Source organism: Chironomus tepperi, unplaced genomic scaffold (genome assembly GCF_022539635.2).
Source record: "Chironomus tepperi strain 1889 unplaced genomic scaffold, CSIRO-AGI_Ctep_v1 contig_451, whole genome shotgun sequence".
Taxonomy (NCBI): domain Eukaryota; kingdom Metazoa; phylum Arthropoda; class Insecta; order Diptera; family Chironomidae; genus Chironomus; species Chironomus tepperi.
In genome coordinates this window covers 143,601-162,559 of record NW_027226573.1, presented here as the reverse complement: position 1 = coordinate 162,559, position 18,959 = coordinate 143,601, and the positions used below count along the sequence as shown (strand labels likewise).

At 31.3% G+C, this 18,959-nt stretch overlaps 1 protein-coding gene across 1 annotated transcript in view; it reads right to left on the bottom strand.

Annotated features, from left to right (window-relative positions):
* The window catches only part of ds (dachsous cadherin-related 1), a 166,193-nt gene extending 147,817 nt beyond the window's left edge, over positions 1-18,376 (bottom strand). Inside the window, exon 1 of the mRNA XM_070650991.1 lies at positions 17,266-18,376. The gene's annotated coding sequence lies outside the window, so the exon portion shown is untranslated. The remainder of the gene's footprint in view (positions 1-17,265) is intronic.
* Positions 18,377-18,959: the final 583 nt, after the last annotated feature.

Here is an 18,959-nt window from a genome sequence, read left to right as displayed (position 1 = left end):
CTTCTCTAGCAATTATGAAACATACATAATAAGAAGAAGAATAAGAACACAACGTGTATGTGAGAGAGAATCGTGAGTGTTTAGAACTTTGGATGGAATATTAAGAGAATGTGTGTTGTGTCTGCATACAAGAAATAATAAAATAAGGTTTTCTTGATTGTTTCCGTCAGTTAATGACTTTAACGCATTTTTATGAAGGGATCAGGACTTTTGATGACGTGTGTATCCACTTGAATGGGTTTTATGTACTTGACAATTTGATATTAAAGTTTGATGTTTAGAAATGAAAGACTTGACAGCATGGAGAGGGTGCTATGACCTATATGGCCTAAACTATTAAGGTACACAGGTTCTAAATGGTCTCTAGCAGACAACGAACATGCTCACTTAAATGAGCATGCTCAAAAACAAGCTCTTTGTCTTCTCGAGATTCAAATTTTCTTAAAAACCATTTCTACGCCTTCCTGTTGACAGAATATTGCAGCAATTCTTAATTTATTCATTAATTTTTAAGTGAAATTAATATTTGGAACGAAATTTGATAGCAATTGGGATTGGAGACTGGATTTTGTTTTATGATTAGTGTGCTATGCATAACCATTTCTGACAACAATACGGATGCAATATGGACCCCGCTTGGCAAACTTGACTGCCGTATTCACAATTTTTTGAGGTGAACCAACTTACTCAACATAGACATTTGTATTTAGGCCCTATTTACAATGATTTCTTGAAATTTTCAACTTTTACTGAATTTTTCACTAAACAAGTTTCAGATGCCAACTGCGATTAAAATTTCAAAAATAATATTAAGTAAATATCCACTCAAATTCTAATAATGCTAAAACAACAGTATTGTTTTGTTTTACTAAGATAATATCCCTAGGATGCCAAAAATCATAAACAATAGGCATACAAAAAATTTACATCGGCTCACTTTTGCCATCAACCAAAACATATTTAAATACAAAACACCCCAAAGTGTGCCTCTCAGTTTGACATTTTACATAAGTAAAGCCATCAAAATATTGCCATAAAAAGACAATATTCGAGTGACAATACCTTGAAAAATATTAATTAGCATGACAAAATAATTAAAATGATTTCCATAAAAACATCAAAAATTATTAATTTTTATAATAATCTATGCAATAAAATAAGAATGTCTGGAGAAATTACATTCTAAATTAAGCAGTAAAAAGATAATTGTCAATTATCGCTAGCTCCCGTGGATTCTATGATAAGAAATCGAAGATGTAAAGTCAATAAAACACAAAAATTGTTTAATTGATTCAATTATAAAATATAGACGAATTTGGATAGATTAATTATCAACATCAAGTCATCAGCTGTGCTTGTTGCTTAATTAAAAATAATTTCTTTTCTAGTCAAGTCAGAGATTTTTTTTAATGGCACTTCCGCGCATCGTGTGTGAAATTCTGGTTTTCTGAGGAGAGTCTCTAAGAGTTCTCATGAATATAAAGCTATGAGAATGAAATGGTGCGTTTTTATGTCAAATTTATCAGATCAGACTGCATTCTTGGGAAATTTTCTGGAGTAGACATCGATGGAATTTGATTTAATTAATAGACGAAAGCAAGCGATAAAGCCAGTTTTAGGATATGTCTTAGGGAGGTCATCGATCACAATTGATCAAACACCCAGTGAAGTCAGTTGGTAAAAGGCTATGCTATAGCTCATACATTGATGTTAACTACAATTCTAGAATTCGTAGGACAAACGGTAACCAGTAGATCCAAAAGGTACTAGGCGCAGCGCTGTGATGAAAGAATACCAGCTTAACAGTACGGGCAGAGAATTTGTATTTTAAGTTTGTACACAAAACCAGTAACAGAGTCAGATCGAAAGCTTTTTGTTGAAACCTAAACTCCATATAGGAACATGGTTTCAGTAAGTATTCAGAGAGATGAACCCCTTCTTTAATTTTTTAGACAAAATTCCTTAATTTGAATAAATTTTTTGGGACAAAAATCCAAAAATAATCAAAGAACAATATGACCTTTATCACGTCCCTTATTTCAACTTGGGTCGATGAGTAATCGTTAATGGTTCTCGAAACCGAATCCAATGCTTCCCAGTCTCGGTCTTGGTCTCAAAAATTCATCGAATCCGAGACTTCGAGAAACCCTTCTCATCATATATCTAAGCCTCTATAATCCAGACAAACTCTCTCATCATCATTGATTCATTCTCATCCCAAAAAGAAGTAAGAAAAAAAGCGATAAAAAAATGTTTTGAAAAGAAAACAGTGCGGCATTATTAATGAAACATTAGGTGGTTTCTCTCCTTCACACAGAACACATAATGTGTATTTACTGTTTTGTAAGTAGATAACTTTTTAACTTACAAGACTTACACGTTTTTAGTTCCATTCTTTCATTTTTCAAATTTTGAGCAATGATTATGCACAATTTTTTGTTCCTTTTATTTCTATTGGGAATTTTATTGTAATCAGATTTGTATCATCCATATTTTCATTCTATATTCTATCCTATTATGTGGCCTTTTATTTTTCTATTATCAACTGTGCTTTTGTAGCCTGAATATGTTGGGATTGCATGTAATAAAATAAGAAATACGTTACGTAATAAATTGGAAAGAAATTCTCTCAAATAATACAATAAATCTGAATGGTTTGTTGCATGCAATACATGTAATAATGTTTCATGTGTATCTGTGTATGAATGTGCACATATGACGTGAATATGTGGAACTCACGAGCCTCTCTTAAATAGCATCAACCTCATATATGGATTTCTTTTTATTATATTGAAAATAAATAAGGTAACAATTTTTATATTTTTTTATATTTTTTTTTTTTGCGCGCATAACTTGAAAAAGTTGTTTTAGTTTCCTCTCTCTCGCGCTGAATGAAATGAGAAAAGTATTGCTTGAAGCCATTTTCAGACAAATTTTTAAAGATTTTGTCTTTAGACTTTGGGATTGTTTGGAAGTTATGTTATTTGAGGAATTGGATTTTTATGACTATTTTTACCCTAAATTTGCAATTTTTACAGTTTTTAATTTGATGAAAATTGTTAAAAATCTCATTTTGTACGATTGTATAGAGTCTAACCTTAGATAATAGCAAAGAATCTTGATTCACATGGGTAACTCAAGAGCATTTCTTGATTAATATGATTTAATCAACTTTGAGTCTATCATATCAATCTTGTTGCCATGTCGTCTCAGTTAAGGTGCCTTAGTGATTTCTTGACGGTCTCATGGCAATAGCATTGCTTTTTTGACAATTTAGCGCTCATCATAAATTACATAGCTTCAAAACTTTATTGAAAAATCTGAATTATTAAAATCTGATGACTTTTGACAGTTCTAGTGTCGAAAATTCGCACCCAACCTTCCAAAACTATAAAATATCTTCAGATGATCAACGATCGCAATGCCGCGTCATGTTTTTTGGATGAAATTGTCTTTAATATTGAAGCTAAAGCATAACATGTTTGAAATTAGATGGGGAGCTATATTAAGTATCCAGAAAGATATCAGAGACAGCAGACCTAAATCCAGAATTTAATTACTTTAAAATTAAAGATCCCTAAACATTATGCTTGCAACGATTCAAAAAAGCTAGGAATTAAAAACATTTAGAAGTTATTTAAAGACAGATCCAGCTCTTGAGGAACTCTAAATGCAGAAATGGGCATTAGTATGCCTCCATTAAGGAAGTAAGTAGCTATGCTTTTGATTAACGGTTTCAGAAACCACTAAACCCTATAAATTCCTCAAATTGAATCGATTGACCAACTTGTGCTATTCGAGACAGCTTCATCACTGTCACACATACCCCAAATAACTATTAGACACCATCATCAACCGACCTCCATCTACTAATTCACCAATTCTACCGAATCATGCGAGTAAAATAGAAATTTCCTTCCATTTTCAAATTTATTTCTAATTAGAAGCTACAAAAACTAATTTACACACTTTAAATGAAATTTATACACTCGTCGATTTTTTGATTTATATCTTCCTGACAAAAAAAGACATCACACATATATTTTTTTTTTGCATGCTATATATGAGCATATACGAAGAGAGAATTAGATTTACAAAAAAAAAATTATCTATAACGGTTCAATATTGAACATTTTTCGGCTTCTTCTTTCGATGTTTTTAAATTTCTTTCAGTTCTGTAAATTAAGCAATTGGTTTGAGATTCTTTTTTTTTCTTCTCTTTTTCACATGACGTGCGGTGACACAATCCAATTAATTAAAAGAGATTTATATATTTTTAAAACATTTTTCCTTTCCACCTCATCATCGATGGCTGTTTTGTACTTTTTAAATTCTTTTTCGATTTGTATGATTAAGGTTAGGTTGGGAATCTAGGGATGAAGAGTAGTAGCTCAATGGTGGACTGAGCTAGTGTTTTTGGTGACTTTGACGCTCAAAACTGTGAGTTTTTGAATTTTCGAATCAAATTTTTCCTTAATTGACTAAAATACGTTAGAAATGGTCATCAACTAAACATTAACTTGCCATCAACTAGTTATAACGTATTTGTGTCCACTTGAGTGGTAAATATGAAGTTTTTAGTGTTCCTTAGTAAGCTACAAAAAGTAATTTGGTCAAACATGTAATATTCTGCTCGTGGTAGACAGAAGAACTCCTATAAGGAAGCTGTCGATAGAGAAAGCATTGCATTTGGTAATTGGCAGGTCGAAGCCGGCGATAGAACCAGTTATAGGCGACATCTGAGGGAGGCCATGGATCACAGTTGATCTGTCCGGCCAACGAAATAAGTAAATAGGTAATATTCTGGGAATCATTTTCTGAGCTATACAACAAATCATGTTGGATTTCGTGTCTTGGTCCAATAAAATGATAAGAGCTGGGCAATGTGCACTGTTTAGAGAAAGAAACATTTAAAAGAGTATTGTGCCACATTCTTTAACTACTTCTGGTATCACAGGAGTTAGGAGCACTTAATATGTTATTAAGAAGGCATGAGTTTGAGTCCTACATGGGTTATGATGTGGAAAAATGTACTTTTTCCTAGAATCTTAGTTGTAGTAAGATTTTGAACATTAAATTTAGAGTAAAGCTTACTTCTAAGGCTTACTTAACGATATTTTAGGGTACATTTTGATGTATGTCATGTTTAGAGCTCGAAGTCGACTTTGAATTTGTATGAAAAAGTCAGCTTAAGTCGATTCGACTCCACATAATTTCCACTCAACTTTGAGTTCTAAGTTATGCTTTACTCGATCATCTGTCCCTAAATATAGTGAACCCCAACATTGTCAGTTGATGTAGTTTTGAAAACTTAAGTTTGTCTAGATTTCTACACTAACTGTACAATTGAATGTGATATTCGAGTTAAGAATCCAAAACTGCAATTTAAAAATAGAGCAATGGAATTTAATGGTTCTGGCTATGAAATCCCCCAGAACATCTAAAAATCTAGAAAAAATGCAGTTAAAACATATTTTCTCTCAATCAACATTCTCTCTCCCAATAGTCATCTACAGCCAAAAGATCATAAAAATTTCCCAATAAACATCTGTCAATGGCTGACTTCATTACCTCGATTATTCAAGTTCTGGCAATAAAATTGTCTTTCTTTAAAAAGAAACCAGAAATGATTCAATTTACAGTGTCTATTCCCAGCAGCATAAAACAGTTAAGTCTTAAAAAAAGACAAAAAAACTTTTTTATTATCACTCAAAACACTCAATGGAATAAGTAATTAAAGCTGAAATGTCTTCAAAAAAAATTAGTACACCAAAATAATTTCCAACCCATTAAGATAGCAAGAAAAGAAGTTCATCATCATCCACTGCATCCAACTGATGGCTTTCACGGAACTATGAAGTCCAAGAAGACTTTAAGTCACAAAAGTTCAAAATTAAAAAATTTTATTGTAGCAATAAAGATAATTAGCTCCTAAATTCCTTCGTTTTTTTAATGATTTAATTCATCATCGATTATAAATGTTTCGGCAAAAATGTTATAAAACCGCGCGTAGAGAGAAAGCAGCTAAGACAAGTCAGTGTACAAATGGATATTTATATATATGTAGTAAATGGTTATAATGCCAAGAGAACAGCAACAATACAAGTTGATGATGATTGCAGTAAATATTGAGACCTTTCAGCTTCGATATGTTAGTCTCTGTCATGTTACGAGCTTTCCCAAACTATATATCTTTTTTGTTTTTTTCGCTGCCTTTTCTATTCATCGCTTGTTGTTTGTGATTTAAACAGAGTTGTTGGATGGGGGACATGTGGTGGATAGAATGTTAGTTGTTTGAATGAATGGGAGTCAAGAGGTAGTCTAGTTTGTGGTTGATATGGATAATGGCAGTAAAATAGCAAATTTAGCAATGTTCACTAGGCAAATTAAATGTTCACTAGTGCATCAATTATTTACCTAGAATTTGAGTTTTTTATTGACACATATTGAAAATTGACAATGATGCAAGTATGAATGAACCAGGCGATGTGTTTATGGACAATGAGTACCACTGATAAGTGAATACAGCTTAGTTCTAAATATACTGTCCAAATACATAAGGATGCAATTAGAACCCTAACAAGCAAAGACATGCTTTTATTAAAAAAGACCACTACGGAACCTAAAAGCGGTCTCTTTATCGCTACGAGAGCTAAGTAGATGTCGCTTGATTAGAATTATAGCTTATTAGGGGCATTGGCTGAAATTTTTTGAGAGATGTTTGGATTTGTTCACGAAAAACCCTAGGAAATTGAAGAGTTGCCTTTAAAATAAGGAGTTTGAATCCTCCTTCCTGAATACGCCTTTGCAACATTTGATCAAAGTATACTGTCAAAGTTAATTTACGTGCCCAATTACTGATATAAGATGTTAATATAGAGAATTTTCAGTATGTAGGTAATATAGAAATTATAAATGATTATTGGAATAACAAACGATTTTTGGCTTAATTTCAGGGCTTATTCAAAAATGCCGGCTTGCATCGTTTGATGAACTAGAAGATGCAATCTTAATCTACAGGCCAGCGCATCTAATATGCAGGAAATAGAGACTTGTGATTCTTGATTGAACCCGACTTATTACGTTACCAAATTCAAAAGGACGTAATTTTCAGGGTCTGTAGATAATTAATTTAACCAAAAAGTAACATCTATTAATGTTTGAGGTGATTTGCGGGTTCGATACCCACTTTAGTTTTGCTTATATAAATACATATATCATTGGTGTGGAAATGTGTGTTTTTTTTTTTTAATTTTAATTTTTTTTATTTTGCTCAGCCCATCCACATCATCAACTCTGTCCCCTCAATCCATCCACAAAACAAAAAAAAATATTAATTTAGAAGAAACAAGAAAAAAAACAAACTAAATTCCACAAAACTCCGCATATATGTCAATTTAAAAACAAATCTTTAATGATTTGCTGTCAGCGGTGGCTGTAAAGCCATAACTAAACTCACGTACGTGTCAAATGGGATTTTATGATGAATTTGAGACATTCGAATTACTTTCTCGCACACAAAATAAAAGTTAAAGTTAAAATAAATAAAAGAAGAACAAAAAACACATAAAAAATATTGGAAATGAAGCACAAAAATTCGCTTTCATTTGTACCAACTTAAATGCTCTTAATTGTTTTCAATTTACAAATATTTCTTATTGTAAAAATTCTCCCCTTTCTGTCTTTGTGTTGCCTCTCTCAATAATGTATATAAAAACAATTAATGCATTTAATGCCATTCATTACAGCACGCAAGAAAATTGTCAAAAATGTAAAATGTGAAAAAGAAGAATTTAAAAAAAAATAAAAAAAAATGGTTTTGTGATTTTTTTAATTAAAATTCTTTCTCGGTTTTAGGATTCCAATGATGGACAATTAATTATTTTCTTTTTAACATTAAAATGTATTATACGTACTGCAAGTAATAAAGGATGGTATGAAAGTTAAGCGAATAAAGTGCGGCACAGTATGCTGCTTTATATCACGAGTTGTGACTGTTATGCAATTTGTCAAGTCGGTACACAAAACGCACCTTTTGTTAAACATTATTTCAATTTTCTAGACATTTATTAATGTGAAATTTACTTTTGTTGAATTTTGACTTTAATATTTTTTTTTACAGTAGTTTGACCTTTTTTGTATTGGTGAGAGACATGTTGCATGCTACTTGTGAAAAGGTGTGGGGTGTGATTGAGAAAAATAATAAAGGGATTGGAATTGGAGAATTAGCTGTTATTTGTTAATGATTTTTATGATGTAAAGCTTGAAGTTATTCAAAAATCAGTTTAAAAAAATTTAAATTTTCAAACTTTAATTTCCAAAAAATTAAAATTTAGAAAATTAAAATTTGAATTTGAAGAATTAAGAAAATTTAAATTTAAAAAGTTGAAAAATTTGAAAAATTTAATTTTTTAAAATTTGATATTCTTAATTTTGACTTTTTCAAATTTTAATTGAAAAATTCCTAAATTTCAATCTTTTCAAATTTTAATTTCTTAAATTTCAATTTTTAATTTCCTGAATTTTAATTATTCAAATTTAAATTTCTTAAAATTCAATTTTTCAAATTTTTAATTTTTTAAATTTCAATTTTTCAAATTTTAACTTTCTTAAATTTCAAATTTTCAAATTTAAATTTTCTAAATTTAAATTTTTCAAATTTTAATTCTAAAACTTCAATTTTCAAATTTTAATTTTTTATATTTCAATTTTTCAAATTTTAAATTTTAAATTTCAAATTTTCAATTTTAATTTTTCAAAATTTCAAATTTAATTTTAAAAGTATTCAAATTTATTTCAAATGAGTTTTCAAATTTCAATTCAAGTTTTCAAATTCAAATTTTCAAATTTTTCAATTTTAAATTACCTAAATTTCAATTTTTCAAATTTTAATTTCTTTAAATTTTCAAATCTAAATTTTAATTTTGCAAATTTTAAAATTTTTTCAAATTTGAATATTTTTAATTTTTCAAATTTTCAAATTTAAATTTTTTCAGATTTTTTAAAATTTAGTTTGAGTTTAGAAAAATTGCAAATTCACAAATTCTTATTGTTATTTTAAACATCATTAAATACATTTTAAATTAAGCATTCTCAAATAATGACCTTAAAATTTTAAAGCCCCAAACAGGTACACCTCAAAAAACTAAAAAAACTCATACCAAAAAAAATTCACAAAAGTGCGTTTATCTCCTTTTGTTTCCAACACAAAAGAAACAACAAAAGGCAACAACAATACAAGCAAAAAACAGAATCTAGTTTACTGACTACACCGATCAGTATCGACGTCAAGTTAATAATTTCCTCAACTCACATTCGGTCTCTTTCTGAAATATAAATTCCCACCCCTCAGACAGAATAAATGAGCTGCTTAATAATTTTTTTTTCTTCATAAATCTACCTTCATGATTGTCTCTACCTTTTAACTTTACCGTGGTTCCACCACTTAAACAACAAAAAAAAACTATCAGTTGACTTGCTCTTTTTTTTCCTAGCCAATACTGTGAATTTTTTATATTTGATTAATGGGTAGTTGGATATTCACTTTCATTTCATAATCATTTTTATTTATTTCATCTTTCCTTCTTCTTCATTCAGCGCCTTTCTGTGTTCGTAATGGATATAAAAAAAAAACACAAAATTTGTCTGCTGACTTCAATTGATAGGCAATAATTATTTCTATTTGGCTCCAACAATATGGAATTAAATGCCTTGAGTGTTATTTTATAAGCCTATTTTGGCGGCGACAGGGATGTATTCAGGGTGGGTAGCGAAAAAAGCAGCTGTGGCGAGCAATGTGGTCAAATTATTTTTGGACCATGACACACCTCAGTAGTAAGGCAAGACCAAAACTGTACAAAACTTTTCAAGCAACCGACAATAATGACCCGGGTTCAATCCCAGGGAAGTTCTAGTCGGAGTGCTTTTTCCAGTTTTAAGTCATAACCAACTCAGACTAGGTAGCGAAAGAAGCAGCAGTGGCGTAGTGAATAGAGCAGTTAGTGGGCAACCAGTGTGCCGCAACACTCTAGTATATTCCCAGAATAATTTGGAAAGGTCATGAACTGTATTAGTAAGGAACGAAACCAAAACCACCCAAAGCGGTTCCCTAACAAGCACAAATTATGCTCACAAGAACAGAGTAAGCTGAAAGAACATGCTTAACTAGTATTTTTGAAGAGAGCAAGCTCATGTAAGCATGCTCTTGGTATGTTAAGGATCCACTCCACAACACTGGGCTAGAGTGCCGAGCAACCGACTGTAACGACCCGGGTTGGATTTCTCAGAATTCCAAGTCGGATTCGAGTGCTTTTTCACAGCTTCTAGTCTCTCCAACTAGTAGCGAAAAAATGGTAATAGTCAAATTGTATAAGAAGTCGGGCAATCGACTCAAAGGTTCCGGATCCCAAGGAAGGTCTAGTCGGATTCAAGATTTTAATTGCAGTTTCTATTCACACTAACTCGGTTTGTATTCGCAACTCATAAATTGTGGCTAGTTATATTGCATTTTCATTGCGTCACCTTCAAATACCCCCTGGGTGCCCCCCTGATCCACCCATTCATGTCTCTCTATTTATGAACATTAAGGATGAATGTTTGAGTTGAAAGTAAAAATTACTAATATTTTTTTTTTGCAGTGCTAATTTACGCTTTGTTGTGATGTTCATCATAAAGAAAAAGAAAAAGATATATTTTATAGAGGAAATAGCATAGAGAGTGAATGTCAGGGGGTCATAAGTTGTAGCAATCATGTAAAATTATTATTTTTTATTGAGCCTTAAATTTGCTTCTATTTAAATAATTATACAACTTATAGGTGTATATTGTACAACATTTAATCAATGTGATGCAAGAGTCTATATGATGTTAATAAATTTGAGAAACTCAATAGCTTAAATAATGACTAGATAGTTTTGAATTTTTCATCAGTTTTTAATGACTTTGAGTCATCAAATTGAATTTTAATGAGAGAATTTTTAGAGAGAATGGTAGGAATTAGCCATCAAATTCCACATGTGTTTGGTTTCTTAGAGATGGAAAGAATGTTAGGTTATGTATTGGATATCCATGCTTTCAAAATTCCACAGAAAATTGATTTTTATAGATGATTCTATGGAATTCAATTTGTTTAAACATTTTATGAATGATTTGCGAATTTGCCTAGACAGAAAAGAGCTAGATTTGAAGTCAGGAGGGTATCTAGTGAGTGATAGGAGCTGTTTGAACTGTAAGCAAGATAATATGGATTCTGGCTGGTATAGAAATGGATATTAATGGTAAGGTCTCCAGCCAACCATCTCCAAACCCAACATTTACAAATAAAGCAACAGAATGCTGCACAAAGGTATCCAAAAACTCCCTCCTTCTTGGACTGTTTGGACTCTACTTACTTACTTCCTTGGCGAAGGCGCACGGGGGCCCATTGCCACATTTAGAATTCGTCGAAAGCTGGATCTGTCTTTAGATAACTTCTGCCAGTTTCTAATTCCCAGCACTTTTGCATCATTGCTCACACAGCAATCCCAAGAGCTTTTTGGTCTACCTCGAGTTTGGACTCTAAGCTTGATTAAAACTAACTAATGAGTGATCAAGCTACCAGAGCACATGGAATACTAAAAAACATGCTACAGTGATGTTCAAAACTGAATTACTGAAGTTGAACAGCTTAGAAAATGAAAGATTCAACAATAACGACTCATAATTCAGCTTTAGAAATTATACCGGCTTAAAGTAGTTAAATGTCAAGTGTATACGTTATCTTAGTATTTCAAAGTAACTCCTACTACTGAACTTAGGGTTTAGAAAGTCATCTAAGACTGAGTTTTGCTAAATATTGAATGTGTAGCTTTGTCTAGTAGAGTTTACTGATTAACCTAACCTTTTTGGGAAGTGAAATGCTTCTAAATAGCTTACAGAACAAGCTACAGCTGATCTTTAGTCTAGCCTTCAACATCATACCCCAATAGAAGAATACCATGAGCTAAAATACCCTATATCACTAGCCTAATCTTCTAAGGTACCTCAAAACATATTTCAAAATTCCTCAGACTATCCACAACTGTTCATCCCCTGAAAAATCCACCAATTCATAAATTCATCATCAGCAACCGTCCAAAAAAAAGGTAATTTAGAGAAGCCGCAAGAATTATTAATTTTCAGACAATAGAGATGCCATTTATTAATGACCTTATAATTACAGTGGATAGAAACATTAGAGTCATATAAAAAATATAATTTTTCCCAATATGAAAGATTAAAAGTCCGGAAATATTTTTTTCTTTATATAACAACGGTCATGAAGTAAGTGACAGCCTCAAGAGGAGTTTTCTACCTCTTCTGCTGTTGTTCGATAATCACCACATATTTAGTTATGTTCGATAGAAAAAAATAATAATAAATATAAATATGCTGTACACTTTCCTAACATGTTTTTCTCACTCTCATGAGCTTATATGTCAATTGGATAAATAGGCATAGATGTAAATGGAAGTTGATTGTGTAATGGTCATTATTAAAAAAATCGGAACTAAAGGAAGCGATTGTATGTAGTTGTAGAATTGAATGAATGTAGTAAATATGCTTCAATACTTGAAAAGGTCATTTAAAATCTTCAACTTAAGCTTGCTGTTCATCATTCTTACAAATCATTAATCAGACTGTTTAGACTTCTAGTGGGGGTCGTTTGTGAGTGATGGATGTTGGGAATATGAATTTTTAAATAGGAAACTCCATGATTTGGCTTAAGATTTGCTTAAAAGATTGTTTTTGGAAGGTTACAAGGACACTGGATAGGACGGAAAGGGATACATAGTCGTAGTTTCATGTACCATAGTAACACCAAGTAAACAGTAGAGAGCTAAATTATACCTAAAATAGCTACAACTCTTGAGATATGCAGCAAATCGCACTACTAGGCGACAAGGGGTAAATGTTGGCATACACACCAAATAGTCAGCCTCTGGTTAAGGTAGTGAATCTGCAGTTTTGGTGACAAAACGTGACTACTATAAATAAGTACCTTTCCTGTTCCACGCGGAAGTTAAGAAGCAAGATGGTCAAACAGGGTACTTATCTTGGTCGCTGACCTTTTTGGGGCACCGGTACACTTTATCTGTGGTGAGTGAGAATTAGATAAGCTGAATTCTGACTACGAAGCTGCCCAAATGTCAACTGTGTACCTTCACTTGTTATCCCCTGTTTCAACTAAACACACCCCTGGATTTCAACTTGCTATCTCTGAACCCAACATGTACAAAGAAGACTATAATTCAGCCCTAGATCCTGGGAGCGTGGCAGCACATAGATTGCCCATCACTGCTCTATAGCCTCCATATCTCCCATACATATTCATAAATTATGTTACATTTCATCCAAACAATCCCACACATATTCATCTAAACTGCGAGATCTCATATCCATTTTTTCTCATGGCATGGATAACAATATTCAAAAACCAATTAAAAAAGATAGTAAAAAAAAATAGTAAACGACCTAGTATGTGCAAAAAACTCTTTTGCCTTTTTCGTGTTCATCTCTCTCTCACACTGCCGTACATGTGGTTTAAAAAACTTTGCAAAAGAATCTGTTACGCTTTTAAGCGATTGACTACATAGTAATTGAACTGCGCTGCCATTTCTCAAGTTGCGCCTTACTCCAATAGAGACTTCAATCCGCTGTTATCCAGTAAAGGTATTTCTATCCTATTAATTTTTTTTCTTTCTTACTATTTCGTATACATAAATTGGCCAAAGCAATTTTCTCTTTTTTTTTCCTCAACATTTTTATTTTATGCTTCATCTCGGGAAAGAAATATGAATAGATTTTGACCTTAAAACGAGATCTATTTTTGGGATGTAAATGGAACCATATTAAGACAGGGAGGTGCATATAAATTTTTAAAGGCATATCAATTCGTAATGCTTAAAGCATAAAGCGAAAAATATTTAAATTGTGTTTTTTTTTTTTTTGACTTTGGTTTTCTTATTTCTTATGATCGCTGATCACATTTTAGAATTAGGTTGATTTTCAGGTAACATTTTGTAATAAAAAAATATATACATTAAGGTATGGATTTTATTTGATTTTTTGAGGGACTTATGGTGGTCATTAGCATGTGCTGTCTTATTAATTTAGTCGGATTGGAAGTAGGGAGAGAGACTTTTAGATGGTTTTGAGGTGAAATATGTTTGCATAGTGTATGCATGTAGGCATAATGTATGAATGTAGGCATAGTGATCCTCAAAAGATTTTGTCTCTTTTGAAATCGATTAAATTGAAGATTTTGCTCCAAAAATGGAGGATTTTCACCCACAAGTCTCATCTCCTTTGTTCTAGACACAAATCTGAGTTGGAACATAGACAGAAATATGTTTAAACTACACTAATGAGAGTTAGACCCCCTTAAATGTATTGAACTCTCCCTACAAAACACTCAAATAGCACAAATTGGTTAATCGATCCAAAATCTGTTTCCATATCGGCCTAACTCTGACCTGAAGTTGCACTTGGTTTTATCGGACTTATTCGGTTTTATTGGTTTCATCGGACTCTATCAAATGGGCCTCGCCAACTTGATGCGGGATTTTGGATCAATTAACCGAGTTGTACTATTCGAAACATTTTAGAATTAATAATTAGACTTCACAGCGTATTCAATATTGTTTCCTGTCTTGCCGTTGATATGGTGAATTAGCGATGCCATACTGACCACATTGTGCAATTTAGGTGTACTTATGGAGACTAGAAAAGAGTCTTATATTGGGTTTGTCTAGAGTCAATCGACTCAGTGATCGATAGTCTGTTGTACCATCCCTAAACCTTTTTTAGAATGCCAATTCCCTTAATGAAACCAATGAGGTCCAACTACTACTCATGAAGAGCTCAAAAAGCACTTATGAAGAGCCTAAAAACCAATTTTACGTCATTTATAAATAGTCCCCTCGCCAAAATTCAACCCAACGATAATCGATATCTCACCAAAAATGTCATTAAATTTGAATTTTTTTTTTGTCTGATATTAAATCTCCAAATTCTTCTATTTTTTTGCCAGCCGAGAAGCTTAAATAGACGAGAAATCATAAAGAATTTGATAACAATTTGGTATGGCATGAAGAAATTTACGACACTTTAAAATAAAATTTAAACGGAACATTTTTTGGGTGCAAGAACTCGTAATAAATTTGGATATCAGTGACTCGAAAATAAATTTAAATTCAAAATCTCAGACATTGATTGAATTGAATATCATTTAATTGACAGACAATTGAGCACCCAGTAAGCATCACTCAAACATTTTTTTTATGTTTTTGTTACACATTGTTGTTGCTCAACAAACACAAATAGCAACAGTTTTATTGATCAAAATCAACCATACATTGATTATAAAAATATATAAAAGCATGTAAAAGAGAGAAAAACTTTTTTTTTAAGCAGGCAAGCGCAGGCAAGAAAAATAAAACATTCCAGTACCGTTGGTTTTTTGCTGCCTTTATTTCGTCGAAAACAAAGTTGTAATTATAAAACTTATGACGTAAATTTATTATTGAAAAGATTTTTTTTCCTTCTTATAAAAAGCCAACTTTTTTAGATGATTTTTCCAATGTTGGAGGATTGTGGGTGAAATGTCTAATTGTCCAATTATAAATTGGATATTGTTATTCATTGGTGGTTTAAGATTGAATGTTAAATTGTTAAGTAATGGTTTATAAAGTACATTATGGTCAAAACTTTGCTTTTTTAATCGCCCTACGAGTCACAGTGGATCAATAGGAACAAATCATCATTATGCTCAGATTTCGTAGTTGATCTGAGTTTTAATTGGAGTGATATTGACTTTTTCTCATAAAATAGAGTAGAACGCTCGAAACGTGAACCAAGACCAGATACTATCATTCTATACAGCTCAAATAATACTGTAATAAGAGTTAAAGAATGTAATTTTTTATACGTTTTGAGACAAATTATAGAGAGGGTCATGGTGCAATCGGACTGTAGTGTCTCCAACTGATCAGCTAACTAGAACACTTTATTTTTGAAGGATCAGTAAACAGCACATGTGGTTCTTTTAGGATTGTATAAATCTAATTGAAAATTCTACTAAAAACCGGCAACTTTTAGATAAATTGGTAATTTTTTCATATTATTTAGTATGGTTAAGAACAATTTATTTTTGACGATTAGCAAGAACTCGAATTATTTGGCCTATGTATTGTGTACTGGCGTGATGAACCACTTTCTCATATCAGGCAGGAGTATATTCAGGAGAGAGTGAATGGTTTTATGTCAAAATCTGTTGAACGAAATTCCCCTATTTTTAAACAAAATGTTGAATTTTAATTTGCTGAGATATTTTGAGACAAAAATCACAAAAAACCCTAATTTTTTGGATTTTACACATTAAAAAATTCAAGAAACCACTTAAAAAATTCTGGAGACGCCCTTAAAGCTAGACTATAGCACTATTCTAGTCTATTAGTTTGGTTATACCGGATTGTACAATACTAGTTATCGAAAAACCCCTTGTATTTTTAACCCTCACAACTGGCTTAATCACGAACAAAATGTGCAATAAATCCATATCCACATGTCTATATTTTCTATAACTATATTTTCACCCATTTTAACAAAAAATAATTCCCAAAACTGACATTTAAGGTCATTTTAATAGAAACCGGTGAACATCAAATCAGCGTCATATCACATCACAAAAATTTACCATGAATAAGCATAAAAAAATGTCTTTAAAATTGCATAAAATTTTATGGCATGTCTAAAATATCAAATTACACATTCAGTGAGTGAATATACGCGATCATCACATTATGATAGAATCTAGTATCAATAAAAAAATGCGCTTAACTCCTTCTGCCTTAATCATACTCAATCGTGAACGAAAAGGCACACAATTGGGCACATAAAAAAATGCAACTATTTTTCAAACAACTAAGAGTCTGTACGATACACACTGATTACAATGAGAATGAAAAAAAGTTGTTAAAAGCTACAGCCACAAAAGAAAAGAAGGTATTTGAAATATGTGTCTTTAAGATTTTTTTTTTTTAATTCTTTTCACAATTTCTCATCCATTTTTTCGATTCCCTTGTAACGACATACACTTATAGGTATTACTATCATCTCGTAAGACCCCGACTTTGTGGAATATAATAGATGAATCTTGAGAGTATTTTGTGAGAGAATCGAGAGAAATTGAAAAAAAAGATTCAGCTACAAAATAGTAATATTAAATAATAAAGAAGTTTTAATCACCTTTGTTGATTGAAAAAAAAAAAGTTATTATTCCACAAAAAAAAATATGAGAATTAATCAGTATCTGTTAACTGTAATTGTCACACACAAATACACACTTTAAATCTCTTTTAATAATTTATCATCAAAATTTATCCACAATTTCACTTAATGCGAATATAGCATGCATATCATCACATTTGTAATTAATTTTTTTTTTATTTTTTGTTTAATGCACTAAACTCCTTATTGTCTGGACAGGACAAGAGATTCACAAAAATGCTTAATTTCCTTCACTGGTATGGGTACATATAGCAATTTACACATCGAAAACACAGAGAATTATTTTTTTTTTTTGTGATTAAAATTCCTTTTTGCAGCTATAGCACAAAAAATTCCTGAATAACATACAGCAAACGGCCACAGAGAATCAACATCAATAAGAAGATGGTTGAGTATATTTTTTTCTGCCTCCTTATACACCTCATATAAGACGGATACTTTTTTTTTTTACTTATGTTTCGTTTCTGTTTTCTCTTTTTTTTATATTTTAAACAAAAAAAAATATAAGGCAAATGTGCCTTGGCGAATTAAAAAATGTTTGTGATGGATGCAAGTAATAAGAAATATTTCATATTATTATTTTTTTTTATATATTTCAATTCCTTTTGGAATATATGCAAAGCACACAAAAAAAAAACTTTTTTTTTCATATATTTTTATTGCAATGAGAGAATTTATATAAATTAATATTAAAATTGTGACTTTTTTTTTCTTTAGCTCTGAGCTCTTTCTTTTCTCCACTTCGAGAATCGTGTAGCACTGCAGAGAGCTTCTGACTTTTTTTTTAATGATCTTACACTTAATAGCTTTTTTTTTTCTTTCTTTTCTTTTCTGCACAAATCACATTTTCATAACTGGTATTTTTTCAGAGCTCTTTTTAAAAAATTATATATTTTAAAAAAATAATTGCAATTTTATTAATGAACTTATTTTGGTCACAATAGTTGTTAATCTCTCACTCAACTTCTTTTTTAAAATTTAATAAAAAATTGTATTTTTTTTCAATAAAATAAAATTAAAAAAAAAATAAAATTAAAATACCGAACGCGGTTTCAGTCTGTTTCATTCGCGTTTCTTCACACAACTGAGAGAGGAACTACTCTTATTGTGTTGTGCATGTTGGGAATTGATCTCCATCGCGAGATCTCCTAATGCCATGAATAAAGGTATATAAAAAATAAAAAAAATCGAGAAAGACAAGTTATAATGCATGTGTATTGACCTTCGGATGGATGAGAAAGTGTAATAGCAAAGAGAGAAATGAACATGAACATGAAAATGTTAATAATGTGCCTATAGAAAAAGAAATAAAAAAACTCGTCTTTGAAAAGAATTCTTGTACTCAAATACACCTTCATAATTCGCTCAGGTGTATGAACAGTGTACATAACAGAATCAAAGATATTTGAGAGTCAATTCTCTCAACCACAGTGAGAGAATCTGCAGCGATCGTTTATTATAAAAAATTTTTATGGTCTTTCAACATCTTACTATACAGCGATTTAAATTCAGTTCCTCAAGACAGCGGGAGGAATGAGAGCAAAGCGTAAAACTTACCAATTTTTTTAACTAGAAGAGAAATAACAAAACGAAATGAAAGAAAATTAATAAAAACGCGGAGCATACAGAAGCGAATGAAAAATATAAAAAAA